The sequence below is a fragment of the Apium graveolens genome, chromosome 3 (assembly GCF_009905375.1).
Source record: "Apium graveolens cultivar Ventura chromosome 3, ASM990537v1, whole genome shotgun sequence".
In the NCBI taxonomy this organism is placed as follows: Eukaryota; Viridiplantae; Streptophyta; class Magnoliopsida; order Apiales; family Apiaceae; genus Apium; species Apium graveolens.
In genome coordinates, this window is record NC_133649.1 from 243,210,530 (window position 1) to 243,233,020 (window position 22,491).

Genomic DNA, 22,491 nt, shown 5'->3' on the forward strand with positions numbered 1-22,491 from the left:
CAAGAGAAAATAGCTCAAATGCAGAATATAATGCGCAATCAATCGGGGTTCGAGACTATAGCAGAAAGCCCTCTCTCACTCGTGCTTGAGAAGGCACGCATTGATAGAACACTGAAAACTCCTTACCTTGACTGCTTTAATGGTTCAAGTGATCTACTGGCATTTCTGAACACTTTTGACGGTCGAATGGCATTCTTCAAACACTCTGAAATTACTCGATGCCAATTTTTCTCCACATGTTTACAAGGCAAGGCACTCCGTTGGTACAACAATTTATCTCCCCGCTTCATCGACTCTTGGTCCACCTTAAAAAGCAAGTTTCAAGCCTGCTTCTCCAGCAATTACAAAGGCATAATGGTCACAGCCTGCCTAATGACCATGCACCAACGATCAAACGAGAGCCTCCGAAATTTTTTAATTCAATTCAGAGAGGAATCGATAAGTCCAAACACGGCTTGCTTCTTGAGGAAATTTTTAAAAAACACCCATAAACTCTCCAAGTTGCGTTCCAAGTCATTGAACATTGCATGATGCTACAGGAGGCGGTTAGTTTTATTCAATTTCCGTGATGTTCAGCCAGATATGAAAGCCGCCGAAGCTACAACCCCCAATCGCCGAGAAATGATAGACATCAAGATTATCGCCATTCTTCGAGACAAAGGAGAAAGTGACATTCGAAGAGAGAACGACATTCCACCATGCAATAAGCGCGAAAGAGACTGGAAGCCCCGCTCCAGGAATGAAAAAGAATTCACTAAGCTCAATGCTGATAAACAACCATTTAGCTATATTGAAAAAAAAACCGGAGTATCGACCTCCGAGGCCAATGAAACCCGGCCGAACTCCAAGTTCCCGGTACTGTGATTACCATGAGGACACAGGTCATACAACAGAACAATGTTTCCAGTTGCGCAACCACATTAAAAGCAAGATACGTCGAGGACAACTTGTCCATTATGTTCAATATGAAGACGTACATCGACGAGATCATAGAGGTGATGATGATCGGGTTATCGACATCATTTTTGGCGGTGTAGTGGCAGGTGGCATCTCCAATAACTCCTGCAAAAACTATGCAAAAGAGGTGTTCAATATTAACCCATCGGTTGTGAAACAACCACAGGAAAATCCATCCCTAGTTATATCCTTCTCATACGACGACTACCATCCCGGCCTCTTCGAGGGTCACCAATACGCCCTAGTAATCACCACAAGGGTGGGTAATAACACCTTCAAGAAAATTTTTGTTGACAATGAAAGTTCTTTCGACATTCTATATCCCCATGCTTTCGCAAGAATGGACATCGGTGATCGAAAGCTAGAAAATTCTTGTACCCCGTTGTATGGTTTCACTTGTAACGAAGTCCATGTGGTAGGAACCATCGACATACCGGTACTTTTCAGCTCACCTCCATGCCAAATTTGGAAAATGGTGAAGTTCCACGTAATCAGTGCCTCCTCCAGCTTCAACGCTCTACTGGGTAGAACCACGATCTCCGCCCTACGGGAAATCACCTCAATTTCTCGCCTAAAAATGAAATTCCCTACAGATTTTGGAATAGGAGAGATGACAGGAGATCAGGCAACAACGAGATAATGCTATCTTACCACAATTTCACGGAACAAGAAAGATGACGAACTGAAGGTTAACCAAGTCCTCGATGTCGAACCTAGAGAACTAACTGACACACCCACGAGAAATTCATGTTCTCTAATTAAAGAAATCGAGAAATTTGAAGTATTTACCGAAAACCCTGAAAAAACTACAAAAAATGGCAAGAATCTCCCCGAGCCACTAAAGCAAGACATCACGAACCTCATCAAAGAGTTCTCCGACATCTTCTCTTGGGACCCCAAAGACATGCCTAGGATCCTGGAGCTTGTCGCTCGAAATTCACTCCACATCAGTAAAGATATCATACCGGTGTGACAGAAACACTGAACATTCTCCACCAAAAAAAGGGCGGCCATCGACCAAGAAATAGACAGGTTACTCGGTGTCGGGTTCATTGAGCCGATACAATTCTCCACATGGATTTCGAATGTGGTCTTGGTCAAGAAGAGTAATGGAAAGTGGAGGATGTGTATAAACTACTTGGATGTAAATCGAGCATGTCCCAAGGATTTTAATCCTCTCCCGAAATCGACCAACTCATCATGCAACAAAAGGAAATGAATTGTTGTCATTCATGGATGCATTTTTAGGTTACAACCAAATTAAGATGGACTCCCAGGACTGGAAACAGACTACATTTATCACGCACAAAGGAGTCTTCAGATATCGAGTCATATATTTTTGTTTAATTAACGCCGGTGCCATATTCCCACAAATGATGTATTAAATATTCGCTTCGCAGATCGGGAGAAACATGCTTATCTACGTCGATGACATGATCACAAAGTCAGAAGTCTCCTCAGAATACATCACCGACCTCCGAGACACGTTTGAGAATGCAAGAAGCCATAACATGCGATTAAACCCAACCAAATGTTCATCCGGCCTCACTGCAGGGAAATTCCTCGGGTTTCTAGTCACCTAACGTGGAATCGAGGCCGACCCAGCACAAAGAAAAGCAATTCTAGAAATGGAAAGCCCAAGATCCATTAAAGATTTACAGAAACTGACGGGATGTATTGCCCCCCTCCGAAGATTTATTCCTCAATCATCTAAAAGGTGCATCATGTTCTTCTTCGCGATGAAAAATGCCTCAAAGTCCTTACATTTCGAGTGGAGCGTTGATTGTAAAAAAAGCTTTTCTGAATTAAAGGCCTTATTGACAAATCCACCTATTCTCACTCAGCCCATACCGGGCGAGCCACTACGAGTATACTTATCCGCCACCGATGAGACAGTCGCAGCAGTTCTGGTTCGACATAATGAGGGGAAAGAAATCCTGGTATACTACATCAACCATTCGCTACGTGATGCTAAAACCAAATAGCTGCAAGTCAAAAAGCCGGTATATGCCTAGGTTGTCGCTAGCCGAAAGATGCGGCATTACTTTTAAGCAAGAGAAATCCTAGTACTTACGAATCAACCCCTCAAGAGGATCTTGCAAAAGCCTGATATGAAGGGCAGACTCGCCATTTGGACCATCGAGTTAAGCCAATTTTTCATTGAGTATAAACCTCGAACGGCGATCAAAGCCCAAGTTCTCTTAGACTTTGTAGCAGAGTGTCAGTTTAAAGCCAAAATCCCTAGCTCCAATGAAGATCAAGCCATGGCTACTCTTCGTAGATGGATCTTCCACCGCTAACTCAGGAGGATCCGGAATCATCCTAATTAGAGCAGAAGGATTTAAAATCCAACAGGCCCTCAAATTTGAGTTCCCATCCATGAATAATGTGGAAGAATATGAGGCGTTGATCGCAGGCTTGAAACTGAAAGCAGATCTCGAGGCATAGATTATAGACATATTTGGGGATTCCTAGTTGGTAGCCAAACAGATAAATAGAGAGTTCAAAACACACAATGCCAGAATGGCACTGTACCTCTCACGGGCATAATACTTGCTTAAAAGATTCCCTTCGTGGAAGCTCTCAAATATCGACCGAGCAGAAAATCAATGGGCCCCCTTCTTGGCCAAACTGGCATCCTCTAACCTCCCACTCAACCTAGAACCTATGTATGTGGAGGATTTGACGTCTCCGGCCATCAATGAAATATCGGGAAATCAGATATAAAATAACTTTGATTGGTGAACACCATTCCTTGAATATATATTAGAAAACAAACTCCCTGAGGTGAAAAACGAAGCTCGTTCACTCATATTCAAGGCAAGAAATTATTGTGCCATCGGCTCATCATTATTCTGATGTGCGCTTTCTGAGCCACTTCTTTGATGTTTAAGCCCGGACGAGGCTGATCAAGCGATGGTCGAGGTATATATCAGCATTTGCGGTAAGCACCTCGGAGGAAAGAATCTAGCTCTTAAAATTATCATACAAGGATTATACTGGCCCACGATCCGCAGAGAATGTGAGGAGTATGTCAGAAAATGTCAAGCGTGCCAGCTGCATGGTAATGTCAGCCATCGACCCACTACTGAACTCAACTCGATACTCACTCCATGCCCTTTCTATCAATGGGGGATAAACATCGTGGGTTCCTTCCCAAATACCAAAAATCAGTGACAATATGTGGGTCGAAGAAAAGCCTCTTTCCAAAGTCAGAGAGAAAGAAATGATTGAATCTCACCACATGTCGTTGAAGTAAGCTTAATCTCACAACATGTCGTTGAAGTAAACATTCACATCTTATGGGAAAAAGTTTCATATGATCGAGAAAATCTCTGTATTATTTTAGATTTTGAAAATTTTAAAAAAAGTTTGTGAAAACTTGGTTACCTACCTTAAAGTTTCATTATGGACTCCATAATTCGCGCCCTTAGTGCAAACCAGTAGGAAATATAAACAAGCACACTTTACTTCTACGAAAACTCCTACTGTAAAGAATTTAACAGAATGAAAAGAAATAAAATCCAAAACCAAGCCCAAATACCATGAATAATCCAACAAAAATAAAAACCAAATAGCGGAAAAAAAAAGTTTGTGAAAACTTGGTTACCCACCTTAAAGTTTCATTATGGACTCCATAATTCGCGTCCCTAGTGCAAACCAGTAGGAAATATAAACAAGCACACTTTATTTCTACGAACAATCCTATTGTAAGGAATTTAACGAAAAGAAAAGAAATAAAATCCAAAACCAATCCCAAATACCATAAATAATCCAACAAAAATAAAATCCAAATAGCAGAAAAATAAGTTCAATCCATAAAGAAATTAAAGATTACAACCATCGTGGGGCATACCCCACCTTCAAACACCTCCACCATCGACCTGTTCCCCGCCATCCAGATTCTCGACTTGCGAGGCTGCAAAGTCTTGAATATATTCTTCAAAAGAGTGACCTTCGATGTTAAATCCAGCATCAGCGAACCGACGAACAAATTGGCCATATCCATCTCCGAGAGCGGACGCAATATCCTCTACCCCATTTTGCACCTCTGCCTTGAGCTTTACATTTTCCCTAATAGTTAACTTATAAGATTCATTAACTCCTTCCAATAAATCCCCAAACCCTCGCATTTGGTTCTCTCAGCATCCATTTCCTTCTCCTCTTGTCGAAGCTGAGTCTCGAGTTCCTGCACTTATCAACCAGAGACTTCTAGGAGGCCTCCAGCTCTCAAACCCTCTTAGATAGAGCATAGTTCTTATTAAAAAGATCACCCGCATGCCTGTCAGCTTCAGTAAAACTCACCTTTAACTTCTTCCTCTCTTCCTTCAACGCTAACACATCAACCTCCAACTTCATTTGAACTCACTACCAGCATCATCCTTATACTCCTCCAAAACATGCATAAAATCAGTAAGAAACTGCATAGCCACATAAAAAGACCTAAATGACAAAGTAACAATAATAACATAAAGAAAGTAAGATACACGATAGTCAAAAAAACTATATTACCCATCCAATTCGCCCCTTACACCGATCCACGATCTCGTCCCGTCGCCTACCCTCATAAGCTACAGAATCCTGAGGTAAATTAAAAATCTTAAAAGCTCGTAGAGGAATGGTCGAACCGCCAGTCCAACGCTCTGAAGGATGAATCTCGACATGACCAGGTTCTCGTCGAACACGAGGGTCGAAAATATTAGACATAAGAACTCTGTTCCCGACAAGGGTAACAGACTTATTTACTCCCGTCACAACTGCTTCAACCTCGCCAGCGTTACTCTTCTCCACATCACCACGATGACGCTGACATGGGTTGCCTCCCGGAGGGACGATATCAGCAACCACTTGTCCAGCATCATCCACAACCTTCTCTCCACGCTCATCCAAAAGTTCGATTGAAACTGAATAGTTAGGCTTCAAGGGCCTGACCCTAGCAGCATCGATGGCACCCTCTGAGGCTCTCTGCACCAACAAAAACATGGCCTTATCCATTTCACCACGCACTCCACTATTTTAGAATATTCTTTAAAGAAGCCCCGGCTACTACAAAAAGACGAAAAAGAAAGAATGAAAAAGTTAGTCATGGCATAAGGGGGATATGAAAACAACAAACGATGAAAGTAAAGACATTTGTAATCACAAAATAAAAATCCAAGTTTAATACATGACAGTCAAAATATGTTAACATCCTTTCTTTTACAATCATGCATCTCCAAGAAATGAGGATCTTTCAATTGCAAATGAGTGTATATCGATCCATTTTCATGAAACTCATCCAAATATTCCTTGTCATACTTATATAAACCATTCAAATAATAGATGGTAGCCTTGCTGATCTTCCTACACAGCCTCACAAATTCTAAGTTCGGACCCCCGATGTACAACCACTTAACATGATAGCCGAGTTCGACGGTCTACAACTCATAATCTTCATCCTTTTGTGACGTGTGTCAAAGTAAACTTAACCCTCGTGATACTGTACCCCATATATCGAGAAAAACAACTTGATAGAAGGAACCCTATCCCTATCACAATATAAGGCTATAAAATCACGGATCTGAGCAACTGAGTTAGGCTCCAATTGACCAACTCCACACCCTATAGCCTCGTACATCGTCAGGAAAAAGATATGCATAGGCAACTGAAGGCCGAAATGAAACAAAGGCATCGGGATGCCATACATGCCATATTCCTGGCATCATTCAAAAAGCTCATCAACTGTCGAAACTCGAAACCTATACCCGTTAGCTAAATTGACGTACGTCTCCAACTTTTTTAGCGGAACCTCTTTGTTTATATAATAGCTAAGTTAGTTAAGACTAGACTTATCTAAAAAATTCCTCCCTATCCAAATGATAACTCTTCTCCAAAATACGACTCCTAAGGGCCAAGGTTCGAGGGCTAATCGGAGCAGAAACTTGACTTTCAACAGGAACACCCTTCAACAACACATCTTCATCCAAAAAATTAAAAGAATGACAATATGCTAGATCATAAGGAATCTCCAAGTGATTCAGATTCCATGGAGACTCTTGGTCACCCTCCTCGAGGGGATTTTCTCAGGGTTCCGATGAGATATAGTCTTGATAGAAGAAGAAGAATCCACTACATTTATAATTTTTACTAAAAGATATAATCTTTAACACAAGAACTATGAGGAAGAGATATGACAGATACAATTGCAGAGTATAAAGCTCGAAACTTGGTAAAGAAAAAAAAGATAAAGAAAAAGAACTTACAGAGATAGCAAGGAAATGGAGTGGCAGCAGATTCAGTCCAACGGCGGTTATGTATTATCATCAAGGAAGCCGAACAGTTGCACAATCTCCCAATAAGAAAATGCCTCCTAAATATATATATATATATATATATATATATATATATATATACGAAATATATATATACATAGCCTAAAAAACAAAAAATAAAAAACAACAAACGAGATAACAACCGACAAACAAAACACAATGAGGCCCCACTCAAATTTTATTTGTCACATTACATTTTGTTCTATTTTTTACACTATTCATGATTTTAATTACGTTTTATCCTAACTCTAACCTTATTTATATCGTTATTCTTATTATCCAATTTTCAGAGTTAAAATACCATAAGCAAATCTAAAAATGTTGCTCAAAATAAAGGGGAGACAAATGTTGGACCATGGACTTAAAGCAAAAGTCCCAAGATGATTTATTGTAAAAAATATAGTATTTAGTCTAAGGCCCAAAAAGCCCAATTATAATAATAAAAAAACCTCACAAAGCTCTCTTATAAAAAGGGAGCTACACCATATTTGTAATGGTTGGACAATTGAATAAAAAAAGTATAATTAGTGAAGATTCAAGAAATAAAATGGCATCAAATGGTACCATAAGAAGCGAAATATATATCATCCTAAACTCGATCGTCTAATTACCTTCTAACCCATTCCGTCAGCAATTTTATTAAACCAACATTCATCCTCAAAGCCCCACTTCCAAAACCCTCATGAACCCTAATTAACCGAATGGGTTTAACCAAAATCCAACCAACTTTTTATTATCCTTACAATTGATCATTTAATAAATAATAGCACTCAAAGTAAACCACCACTCTGGACTAAGCATCGTTATCTCGGATCTGACCCGCTTCGATTTTCGTGGCTAGGGTTTCTGCTCCATCGAAATCAATTCTTCATCTATGTTGAAAAATCAGTCTACCATATCTTGTCATATAACAAAATCTTGACTCTTTTCTACTTACTGGGCTGCCCAAATCTTGCAAAAAGTTGAAGACTTTGAGTTCTTGAACCCAGATTTATGTTTGAATTTGAGGTTAGAATCTTGGGCTTTTTCTTGATTTTTGTTTGATTATGTATTAAAGGTGTAATTTTTATAGTAAAGTTTGAATCTTTTTGAGTTTTAATGAGTTGGGTGTTTGTATTATGAGCTATTTTGTTGAAGTTTAAGTTGGTAATTGGGATAATTCCAGCTATAGTCTTGTCATCTAACATGTATGTTTTCATGAAGTGACTGTCACTTCTTCGTCTATATCAGTTTCTCAAGTTCTGTTAAACTATTCCAGGTTCATCATCATTTGTGTGCTCTATGGACAAGCAAAACTTATACGTGCAGGAGATGGAGGTGGCGTTTGCAACAATTCATATCGAAGAGGAGGAGATAGGAGGGCTAAGCTATGAAAATGAAACAGAGGACCTCAGTGAAATTGACATGAGATGGTGTCTTGTGGGTCATTTTCTTACCGACTCGCACATTGATTTTGAAGCCATGCAACACAAGATGGCTTCATTATGGAGGCCTGGGAGAGGTTTATATGTCAAACAATTGGAGAATAACAGATTTTTCTTTCGACTTTATCATGAGATTGATATTAAGAGGGTCATTGAAGGGAGCCCGTGGATCTTTGGTAGGTTTCATCTGGTTCTGGAACGTCTCAGAGATGGGGAAAATCCTAGAACAGTAGATATTAATAAGATTGATCTATGGGTTCAATTACATGGAATGGGAGCAGTTTTCATGTCACAGAGAGTTGCTACAGATATTAGAAACTATATCGGGACGTATATTGATGGTGACCCTAACAATTTTGTAGGCGTCTGGAGAGAGTACTTACGCATCAGAGTATCTATACCATTAAATGTCCCTATCAAGAGAAGAATGAAACTTAGGAAATCAGAAAAGGTCTGGTGCTGGGTGAATTTTCAGTACGAAGCAATCCCTACTTTTTGTTTCATTTGCGGTTTAATTGGCCATGGGGAACATTTTTTGTGAGAAAATTTTTGAAGCACCGATGCAAAGTATTGAGAAACCTTATGGTGCATGGTTAAGAGTTGAACCGAGGAGAAAATCACACATTATGGGGTCGAAATAAGTTGCGTTCGGGTGGTAGTTCTCAGGCGCAGACTTCCAGGGAGGAGATCAGGGGGGACACAGAAAAAAGAAATCCCGGAAATGGTGCACAGGCCAAACAAATTAGCGTTAATTCAGGGAAGAATTTGTTAGTGATATCTTGTGATGATCTTGCATATAAAATTGGCAGAAATTTAGTTAATCAGAGTGGGCCATGTCAGACATCAAATCAAAATTCAAATATGAGTTTGGAGCTAAATGCTAATGGGTCGGACTTGAATGAATTAGTTGTGGTGGATCCAAAAAGAAGAAAAATGGACTTGGACATTGAAAAACATACGGTCACGGGACAAGACCAAAATCAAGTTACAGAGATGGAGATAAGCAGTGTCAATTTACCGGAGTCAAAAAATGAGTTAGGGGCGGGTTTTGCCGTGTAGACCCGCCAGTCATTATGAATGCATTGGCTTGGAACTGCCAGGATATGGGGTCCCCTGGAAAAATTCGGTTCCTTCAAGAAATGACCCGTTCAGAGAGACTTGCGTTTATTCTTTTGAGTGAAACTATTAGCACCTATTTGAAGATGAAGCGCTTATGTAATAAAATAGGTTTTGAAGCCTTCATTGCAGTAGAACCTCAGGGTAAGAGTGGAGGAGTAGGCACTTTTTTGGAAAAATGCTGGAGACGTTAAACTTTTGAGCATATCTCATTCTCACATCGATGTGGTCGTAACAAACAACAATGATAAAAGCTGGAGATTGACGGGAGTGTAAGGTGAGCCTCCCCGAACAGAAAGACACAAGACTTGGGATCTTCATAATTTATCTCGCGATGCAAACTTACCATGGTACCTGGTGGGTGACTTTAATAATATTACTTCACGGATAGATAAGAAAGGAGGTCCTCCATACCCTGGTAATCTTATTACTGGTTTTAATGATTGTTTGCAAGACTCTATGCTCTTTGATATGGACATTATAGGTCACCAATACACTTGGGAAAGGGGAAGAAACACAGAGCACTGGGTCGAGATCAGATTGGACAGGGTTCTAAATAATAGTCAATGGTTTGATTTATTCCCCACAATGAAAGTTTATAATTTCGAAGGCTCCCCATCAGACCATAGTCCGTTGTTAGTTATCCCGGAATTGCAGAGCAAAAGTAGTAAAAAGGTTAAGTTCCGTTTTGAAAATGCTTGGTTACTAGATCCAATGTGCTCTCAGATTGCCAAAGATAGTTGGCTGGGATAGGAAGAAGCGTCTATAATATAGAGGATCAAATACTGTGCTGAGAGTTTGGGAACCTGGGGCCGTGAGATTACAGGTTGCTTCCAAAAATGTATAAAAGATTGTAAATATAAGCTCAAGCTGCTGAGAAACAGAAGCGACAATCAGTCGATACAGGAGTATGAATTGACAAAGAAACAGCTTTTCTTGATTTTAGATCAGAAGGAGATCTTTTGGAGGCAACGATCAAAACAGCTTTGGTTGCAAGCTGGGGAAAAGAATACAACGTATTTCCACGCCTCTTGTAGCAGAAGAAAATGAATAAACCACATTCAGAGGCTAAAAATGAGGATGGTGAATGGGTTGATTGGAATGGAGGTTTGCAAGACTTGATCAAAAATTATTACCAACAGTTGTTCGAAGTAGGGCCAAGTCAAGGGGAGCGAGTTATTTCTTGTGTTTTGACAACCATCACAGAGAATCATAACATAGTCTTGCTTGAACCAGTGACTGAAATCGAAGTAAGGCAGGATGTGTTTAATATGCATCCAGATAAAGCTCCAGGGCCCGATGGAATGACCCCAGCGTTCTTTCAAAAAGACTGGCCAGTAGTAGGGAAGGAAGTGATATAACTGGTTCGTGATTTTTTTGACAATGGCTCTTTGATGGAGAGTTTGAATACCACCAACATTGTTTTGATTCCTAAGAAGAAGAACCCCATGACTTTATTAGAGCTAAGGCTTATAGCTTTGTGTAATATCATAATGAAAATCATTACGAATGTGGTGGCTAATCGACTAAAGAAGGTGTTGAAGTTTGTTATTTCAGAATCACAAAGTGCGTTTTTACCCATACGACAAATTTCTAATAATATTATGGTTGCCTTTGAGATCATGCACTATTTGAAAACGAAAAAGTTTGGTAAAGAAGGATTTATGACGTTGAAGCTCGACATGTCTAAAGTGTATGCTCGTATTGAGTGGACATTTTTGAAGGCAATCATGCTGAAAATGGGATTTAACAATCGATGGACGCATTTAATTATGTAATGTGTATCCACAGTAGAGTACACTATCAATCATGGGGAAGTAGAAATTGGTCTTATTAAACCCACTCGAGGGCTGCGACAGGGAGACCCTTTGTCTCCCTACCTGTTTACCATTTGTGCGGAAGGATTGTCTTCTCTTATTAAACATTATGAAGATAGGAAGTTGATTCAGGGTATAAGAATTTGTCGGAATGCACCAGTGATTTCTCACATGCTATTTGCAGACGACGGTTATTTGTTTTGTAAAGCGGACGTAACTCAAGTTGTCCAAATTCTAGATTTATTAGCTGTGTATGAACATGCCTCAGGTCAAAGGATCAATAAAAACAAGTCTTCAACCTTTTTTAGTGCCAATATGATTGATATAACAGAGACTTGGTATGTCAGGAGCTGCAAATTCAGCAAGCAGATACTTCGACGAAGTATTTAGGACTCCCTAATACTTTGGGGAGGAATAAGTCGGTTGTGCTGGGATATCTAAAGGAGAAGGTGAAAGCTAGTATTCGAAGTTGGAATGGAAAAAAATATTTCCAAGCCCTCTAAGGAAATTATGATCAAAACGGTTGCACAACCATTGCCAAAATTTGCTATGAACGTTTTTCTCCTTCCAGCTACTTTAATCAACGAGGTCGAAAAGGAAATGTCAAAGTTTTTCTGGAGTTATAGTAATAAATCTAATTCTCGAATTAGCTCGATGTCATGGGAGCGAATGTCAAGACATAAACATGTTGGAGGTCTTGGTTTTAAGTGCTTATGAGATTTTAATATGGCTATGTTGGGGAAGCAGTGTTGGCGCCTAATTACATACCCAGATAGTTTGGTTGCCCGAGTTTATAAATCCAAGTATTATGCAGACAAGGATTTCATGGATGCTAGGCTAGGTGGCAGTCCAAGTTTTCTTTGGAGAAGCATTTTCGAAGCAAAGCAAGTCATCTCTTCAGGTTCTTGTTGGCGTATTGGCACGGGGAAGAAAATTAACAATATGGCTCAACCTTGGCTTAATGACACAGTCAATCCTTTTGTTACCACTGAATCTTTCTCTATAGTTGATAAATGTGTTGACTCATTATTTCACACAGGTACGAAAATCTGGGATACAGAGGTCATTGCTGACATTTTTAATGACAGAGACCATCAGCTTATTCTTAATACTATGACTGAGTCAGACCTGGAGGAGGATATACTATGTTGGAAATTTGAAAACGCTGGCCAGTACTCAGTCAGAACGGTGTATAAATTGTTACAACGTCAAAAAGGATTGTGGGCTGATAATACTCATCACAAGTTTTGCAAAGTCTGTATGAAATGTTAAGCCTCCTCCTAATGCTCTCAACCTTGTTTGGAGAGCTGTGAACTCATGTCTTCCAACTAAAACTCAGCTCCAGATGAAGCATGTTCAAATCGATAATACTTGCCCTGTTTGTGGCCGTGACATTGAGTCCATTATACATGCTTTGGTTCAGTGTGAAGTAACAGCCAGGTATTGGAATATTTTCGATATAAACATTATCACGCAGGTAAACGTGGATTTCTTGACTTGGTTGAAAGAAAAGATGGTGGATATGTCGAACAATGTAAAAGCTGTTGGACAAACTTAGTATTTTAGCCTAAGTTGTGAATCATTTTGAGACTCTATATGAGTGAGACACATTATGTGTTAGTGGTGTGTATTTATTGGAACATATTCTCCTCTTCGAGGGGATTCTAACTGCATATTTACACGCTCAAAATGAGTAAAAGGTGAATGAGAACTGATGTTCCAAAGTTTTACCTTTTAATATGAAAAGTGGTTTTGTACCGGATCGAGAGTAGCACAAACCTATTCATTAGTTTTTCTTATAAATACCATGTACCACATCGAAAAGAAAAATAAGTCCTTTCAAGCCTCTCTTTATAAATAGAGTCTTAGGGCATCAGTTTTATTAAGTCAAGGGAATAAGAGTCCTCTCTTTCATTCTCGGTCTCTTTAGTCTTAAATTTTCCAATACTCCGGTGATAGTTCTCGGGCTTAGTTCAAGTTCGCTGAGAGTATATTCGATCTATCGATTATACTGGTATCTTGTTTTATCCTGGAAGGCTATCGACTCGCACATACGGTGAGAGGCGAAATAGCTTTAAGGAGACAGTTTCAACTGGACTCGAGGATTTCCTATTTGGTTATATTTTTCCTTTCTCTATTTGATTTCGTTTATTCACGCACACACTTATTTGATTTATACGTATTAATCGCAGATTGTATTCACAATCTTAAAGCTATTTATTTTATATACATATGTGACTGATACATCTGTATCTGCTTGTTTTGTTGAGTAACAGATCGATGGAGAACCAAACTGTGAACGATTCGATGAACATGACGGCTGATCCCAACGCACAGATCACTGGATCTGATGGGGTTCACCAGCAGCCGATTAACCCTAACGCACGGATCGTACGATCTGATGGGGGTCAAACGCCTGTTGGACATGTGCCTTCGGGACATGTGCCTGTGGGACACACTGTCATTGGACAGTTTAGTGTTCCTCTTGGACAGATATCGGCAGGATTCACTCCTCCGATCATACCTGCGGTGCCTACTGGTGTGCATACACCTGTAGTACAGACACACGTACCATCTGTTCCACCCGTGGTGCCTGCTGCACCTGTTATGCCAACTGTGCCTGCTGCACATGCTGAAAAACCTGAGTAAGTTCAACGGAACGAACTTCAAATGTTGGCAACAAAAGATGCACTTTTATCTGACCACGTTGTATATGGATCGCTTCCTTAAGGAAAAACCACCGTTGCTCACTGCTGAGAGTAACATGCAGACTGTGTATGCTGCTGATGCTTGGAAGCACTCCGACTACATCTGTCGGAACTATGTGTTAAATTGTTTGTCTGACTCGTTGTATAACATATACAGCGCGAAGCTTGTTGGATTTTAAACGCAGCGGGGCATGGCAAAACACTTTTACACATACAAAATCCAAATAAAAGCATACAGATCATGAATAAAAATTCGAGGGATCGAATCTAACCTTTAAAAATAATTCGGAGACAACGATCAGAGATCCTTAGCAGTTGTTCCTCAAGTGTGAAGCACTCCACCGGTATCCACCAAGAAAACGATGTTAAGGAGGAGGAAGAAGGTGGAGAGAATTGGGTTTTCCAAACTTTTTGGGTTTTGTGTGGGTTAGAATAAAATTAGGGTCTATATTAGTGTATTTTATAGGCAAAATTTTCAGCTGAAATTTTCCCATAAATATTATTATTATTATCCCATTTATTATTCTCATTAATAATTAAAACACCTTTTAATCATTAATCCTTTTTCTAAACACTTTAGAAATAATTCTCTCTCTTGATTTAATTTCCAAAAATTAAATCCTTTAATTAATAATATTAAGAACTTTTCTTAATTAATTTATAATCAATTAAATCTCATTTAATCAATTATTAAATTTGCCAATTAATTATTTATTTCATAAATAAATAATTATTAGCCATTATTAATTAATTCCTCCACCATTAAATCATTCTCTATTTATGGTGTGACCCTGTAGATTCAATATTAAGCCGGTAGTAGAAATAAATAATAATAAAACTATTTTATCATTATTTATATAAATTCTCTAATTTATTAAATATGATTAATTAATTAATCACATTTATTCTACATCGTGAGTGATGCTTCTCAACATATCGCGACTATCCGGATAATATGAATTCACTGCTTAGAATACCAAGAACCTGTCAATGAATAGTTACCGTACAATAAACTCCTTCTACCCTACAATGTCCCGATTATATACAAGGCATGGATCTCGTGTCAAGCCTATCTAATTCAATCACTTGCTTACCATTTACTATGCGTAGTTCTATGCAAATTAGAAACTCCTTTCTAATTTCATTTACTCTGGCCAGAGATTCCTGAACTAGCATAAGTGGATCAGCCTTGAACATTCGCTTCCTTCACTGGAAGGGGTAGATCCTTTATTGATCATACACTATCTTCGTGTACAAATTCCTATACCCAGAAGAGCCCTAATAATTGTCCCTGGAGACTAAGAACTAAACCAAAGCATAGTTCAGTGTACATAAGATGACTATGATGACCTCAAGTCTAAGGATACTTGTACAACTATCACTATGTGAACAACTGTTGACACGTGAGTGAACTCCATCAGTTGTTCAGCTGTGCGAGTCATGTTCAGTGAACTTATTCTATAATAAGCACCTACATACTAGCTATAGTGTCACCACACAAATGTCTATGAGAACAGACATCCTTCATAATGAAGCAAGCATAGTATGTACCGATCTTTGCGGATTATTAATTACCAGTTAGTAATCCTATGACCAGGAACTATTTAAGTTTAGAGTTATCATCTTTTAGGTCTCACTATTATGATCTCATCATAATTCATAAAAAGCTTTACTCTAAACTATGGTATATCTTATTTAAACACTTAAATAGATAAAGCCCGTAATAAAAACAAAACAAGTCTTTTATTAATATCAATGAAATCAAAACAGATTACATAAAAGTTATTCCTAAATCCTCATACATGATTGGACTTAGGACATATTCCTTTCAATCTCCCACTTGTACTAAAGCCAATCACTCTGGTATCTAATACCCATCTTGTCTTTATGACGATCAAAGTGACTTTCATAAAGTAGCTTTGTGAGTGGGTCTGCTATGTTGTTATGTGTGTCAACTCTAATTCAATACAATACAAGAAATGTTACCGCGCTCCCACTAACCCTTTTGTAGACGCATAGTTCATCTACGTTTTTGATAAAATCAAACTCTTTGATTGTCTCATCAAAACGGATGTTCCATCTTTCGAGAAGCTTGCTTTAAACCACATATGGTTCGTAGTAGCTTACACACTAGGCTTTCATTTCCCTTGGAAAGAAAACCATCTGGCTATATGCCAGATCTCATAGTCGTAGTAGGCAGCAATCGCAAGCAAAATCCGAACTGATTTTAACAGGGCTATAGGTAAAAAGTTTCATCAAAGTCAATCCATTGCCTTTGTTTGAATCCTTTTGCCAAAAGCCTGGCCTTAAAGGTCTCCACCTGGCCATCTGCTCTAATCATTCTTTTGTATCCCATATACATAGATTCCATTCCGGATTTTATGGCACTTTGCCATTTCTCTGAGTTAACACTACTCATAGCCTCATTATAGGTCACAGGGTCGTCATCATCAATGATCGATAACTCATTGTCATTCTCAATGACAAGGCCATATTACCTCTCAGGTTGGCGAGACACTCTCCCTGACCTATGAATGGGCTGTTCCACAAAAGGTTGTTCAGTCAGAACAGGTGTTTCCACTTGATCCGTAGTAGTTTGTGCTTCTTGAACTTCATCAAGTTCAATTTTGCTCCCACTGTTTCCTTCAAGGATAAACTCCTTTTCCAATAAGGTAGCATATCTGGAGACAAACACCCGATGATCGGTGTAAAAGTAATACCCTAAAGTCTCTTTAGGATATCCCACAAAACTACATTTTACGGATCGATATTCCAGCTTATCTGGGTCAACTTACTTGACATAAGCTGGACATCCCCAAATCTTAACGTGTTTAAGACTCGGTTTCCTTTCTTTCCATATCTCATACGAAGTTTGAGGAATAGATTTTGGAAGGCATCATATTCAGTAAATATGTTGAGGTTTCCAATGCATAACCCCATAGGAATACTGAAAGATTTGCATAGCTCATCATGGACCGAACTATGTCTAACAAAGTTCGATTTCTCCTTTCAGATACCAATCTGGAGGAGTCCAATGGGAGACTATACCATTTACTTTGAGATAATCTAGAAACACTCCATTAAAGTATTCACCACCTCGATCTGATCGAAGAGTTATAATACTATGATTGGTTGTTTCTCCACTTCATACTTATATTCTTTGAACTTTTCAAAGGCCTCAGACTTGTGTTTCATCAAACACATATCCGAATCCAGATCTATCATCTATGAAAGTAATGAAGTATGAAAATCCACCCATGGCTTGCTTAGACATTGGTCCACATACATCTGTGTGTACCATTCCTAGCAAATTTGCAGTCCTCTCTCCATGTCTACTAAATGGAGACTGCAGTGCCACTATAAAGTGAGATTTTCATCATCCCTTTTCTTTTATTAGTTTGTTCAATCTGAAGTAAATTATGTCACATACATAAAGACCATTATTTAAAGTACCACGTCCATTAAGAATATTATCTCTAAGAATAGAACATTCATTATTCTCAATAATAAATGAAAATCCAGCCAAGTCTAACATTGGAATAATATTCCTCACAATCGAGGGAACAAAATAACAATTATTTCAAACAATAGTCTTGCCCGTAGGCCTATGTAAATGAAATGATTCTACATCTTCAGTAGCAACTCTTGCTCCATATCCCATCAGTAGAATCACCTCATCTTCCTCAAGAGTCCTACTTCTCCTTGATCCCTGCAACAAATTACAGATTTGAGAACCACAGGCGGTACCTAATACCCAAGTAGAAATGACATATTCACTTCTATCATGAACATACCTGAATCAGAAGCGGTAGTCTCACTACCCTTCTTCTTCAATTCTGCAAGGTAAACCTTGCAGTTCCTCTTCCAGTGCCCCACCTTGTTACAGTGAAAGCAAACAACTTTGCTCTTGGGGTCTTCAGCTTTTGGTGGAACCGGCGTTTTCTCACCTACTTTCTTCTTCTTGGAAGGGTTCCTCTTCCTTTTCTTAGGATTGGAACCTTCACCAATTAGAAGAACAGAACTCTTCTTAGGGGGAAAATTCGATTCCGCAGTCTTCAACATGTTGTGGAGTTCAGGCAGGCTGACATCCAACTTATTCATATGAAAGTTCACAACAAACTGCGAGAACGAACTCGGAAGCGATTGCAAGACCAGGTCTTGGCTCAGCTCCCCATCCATGGCAAAACCAAGTTGTCCAAGACGTTCAATCAAATTGATCATCTTAAGTACATGGTCATTCACAGATGATCCCTCAAACATCCTACAACCGAACAACTCCTTCGATATCTCATATCGAGCTGTCCTCCCCGCCACATCATACAACTCTTGTAGATGCATGAGGATAGTGTGAGCATCCATATGCTCATGTTGCTTCTGTAGCTCAATGTTCAGGGAAGCTAGCATGATGCATTGAGCAACATTCGCATCATCTATCCACTTACGATACACAACATGTTCATCATCATGTGCATCACTAGCAGGTTCAGTAGGCTTAGGTGAGTCAATCACATATTCCAGCTTCTCAATCCTGAGAACAATTCTCAAGTTTCGAAGCTAGTCAGCATAATTAGGACCAGTCAATTTGTGAGCATCTAGTATGCTCCTGAGTGATAGTGCAGATGACATAACGTATAAAGTAAATCTGTAAATGATAAACACATAACAACACTTAGCAAATATTCAATTTCATTTCAAAACACTATATGAATCGGATCTTTATTCATAAGTGGCTCCCACTAGTTTTCCTAATTTATTCAACCCCCTACGTGAAAAATTAAGCATTCATAATGCTCGTGGGAATAGGGATCCTACATTCCATTACACAACCCCGGCTGTGGCACGAAACGCCATGTAATGTTCAATAGGCAGACAACTCTTGTCAATTACATCTAATGTTATTCCCTAATCAAACTTTAGCCTCTTGAATAATTGAGTCACGGCTGTGGCACGACAAACTCAATATTCTAAGTCAAGTCTAACCCAACATTCTGTACAATTGAATCAGTCCCCAAAGGCCCACGGCTGTGGCACGTAACGACTTTTAGATTCTTATTCAATGTACACATCTCTATGTAATAGACAAGTATTTCTTATTTCGAAATCAAAGCCCTCGGCTGTGGCACGAAACGACAATAATTCAAAAATAAGAACTACTTTCTACCATGTTGGAAGGCTATGACCGACACAAGCCCGTTGTATCATTGGCCAATTACTACTTGATATTATTTAATTTTAGAGGGATTATATTACGTTACAATCATAATCATATTATAAAGAGATTCTTCCTTTAAATTAAATATTTCAAATCAATAATCAATAATCAGACGATTCCCAAATCGGGTGGAGCATTGTCAAGAGGCGTCACTTAATAACCCTTTCTTACAGATAGAAATCTGTTGTTGACAGAATCATCCTTTCTCTCATATCGAAAATTCATATTCAATTACGTGTTTCACAAACACAATAATCTCATGATTGTATTCATAATATTATTCTTAAGGTTATGAAACAATTTCACTATACTAGGTTGTCTAACAAACGCCTTATGTTCATTTAAGTTCACCTAAACCTATCATCCCATGATAAACTAAGCATATATCACATATATCAACATGAATAAACATCAAGGTAGGCATGTTACATCATCTAACATATTGGTCTAAGTATTATACATCTCTATGTATCACATGAAGCATTTAAAAGCAATTAAAAACAGTCAAAAATAGCTTTAAAACACTTCATGGAAATATAAACAGTTCAAAACTTTTATATAAACTAAAATTGATCACTCCATTAGATCCGTCTCGGAAAAACGAATCCAACGGTATATTGCACGCCTAAAACGGAGTTACGAAACTCCCAGAAAATCAATTTTAAAATTAACAGACGGGCTGTAACGCCTTACAGGAACGCGTTACAAGCCCTGTAACGCATTCCGGTGATGCGTTACAGCCTTTTAAGCCATTTAAAAGGCGTAACGCATTCCGTGAATGCGCCACAAGGGTGTAACGCATTCCCGGAATGCGCGACATCCTTATTATTTTTTATTTTTTTTATTTTCTTTTGCAGCAGCCGCCGCTTTTCCTCGGATTTTGTGCCGCCTGATCTGTCATTCTCTGTGCTGCTTATCTTTCTTCAACAGACAGTACAAACACAGCCGATGATAGCATATACAGATATATACATACATACAATTCATATATATATATATAATTATTTAATTACGAATTTAATTGTAAGAACTTCAAAAATTCATAATAAAAAATCTATACATCCTAAAATTATGAAAAAAATACCCAGACAATCTACAACACTTGTAGAACCCAGATCAACATTCAAAATTATTCTGAGAAACGATTTCTCATCAGACAAAATTAATCCATAATATAACTTGTAAAAATCATAATTAATTCATACAAGCACATAAAATTCTGAAATTTTTACCACAGATCTATATGCATACAACCTATGCTCTGATGCCATTGTTGGATTTTAAACGCAGCGGGGCATGGCAAAACACTTTTACACATACAAAATCCAAATAAAAGCATACAGATCATGAATAAAAATTCGTGGGATCGAATCTAACCTTTAAAAATAATTCGGAGACAACGATCAGAGATCCTTAGCAGTTGCTCCTCAAGTGTGAAGCACTCCACCGGTATCCACCAAGAAAACGATGTTAAGGAGGAGGAAGAAGGTGGAGAGAATTGGGTTTTCCAAACTTTTTGGGTTTTGTGTGGGTTAGAATAAAATTAGGGTCTATAATAGTGTATTTATAGGCAAAATTTTCAGCTGAAATTTTCCCATAAATATTATTATTATCCCATTTATTATTCTCATTCATAAAAACACCTTTTAATCATTAATCCTTTTTCTAAACACTTTAGAAATAATTCTCTCTCTTGATTTAATTTCCAAAAATTAAATCCTTTAATTAATAATATTAAGAACTTTTCTTAATTAATTTATAATCAATTAAATCTCATTTAATCAATTATTAAATTTGCCAATTAATTATTTATTTCATAAATAAATAATTATTAGCCATTATTAATTAATTCCTCCACCATTAAATCATTCTCTTTTTATGGTGTGACCCTGTAGGTTCAATATTAAGCCGGTAGTAGAAATAAATAATAATAAAACTATTTTATCATTATTTATATAAATTCTCTAATTATTAAATATGATTAATTAATTAATCACATTTATTCTACATCATGAGTGATGCTTCTCAACATATCGCGACTATCCGGATAATATGAATTCACTACTTAGAATACCAAGAACCTGTCAGTGAATAGTTACCGTACAATAAACTCCTTCTACCCTACAATGTCCCGATTAAATACAAGGCATGGATCTCGTGTCAAGCCTATCTAATTCAATCACTTACTTACCATTTACTATGCGTAGTTCTATGCAAATTAGAAACTCCTTTCTAATTTCATTTACTCTGGCCAGAGATTCCTGAACTAGCATAAGTGGATCAGCCTTGAACCTTCGCTTCCTTCACTGAAAGGGGTAGATCCTTTATTGATCATACACTATCTTCGTGTACAAATTCCTATACCCAGAAGAGCCCTAATAATTGTCCCTGGAGACTAAGAACTAAACTAAAGCATAGTTCAGTGTACACAAGATGACTATGATGACCTCAAGTCTAAGGATACTTGTACAACTATCACTATGTGAACAACTGCTGACACGTGAGTGAACTCCATCAGTTGTTCAGCTGTGCGAGTCATGTTCAGTGAACTTATTCTATAATAAGCACCTACATACTAGCTATAGTGTCACCACACAAATATCTATGAGAATAGACATCCTTCATAATGAAGCAAGCATAGTATGTACCGATCTTTGCGGATTATTAATTACCAGTTAGTAATCCTATGACCAGGAACTATTTAAGTTTAGAGTTATCATCTTTTTAGGTCTCACTATTATGATCTCATCATAATCCATAAAAAGCTTTACTCTAAACTATGGTATATCTTATTTAAACACTTAAATAGATAAAGCCCGTAATAAAAACAAAACAAGTCTTTTATTAATATCAATGAAATCAAAACAGATTACATAAAAGTTATTCCTAAATCCTCATACATGATTGGACTTAGGACATATTCCTTTCAAAGCCAACAGCTAAGGT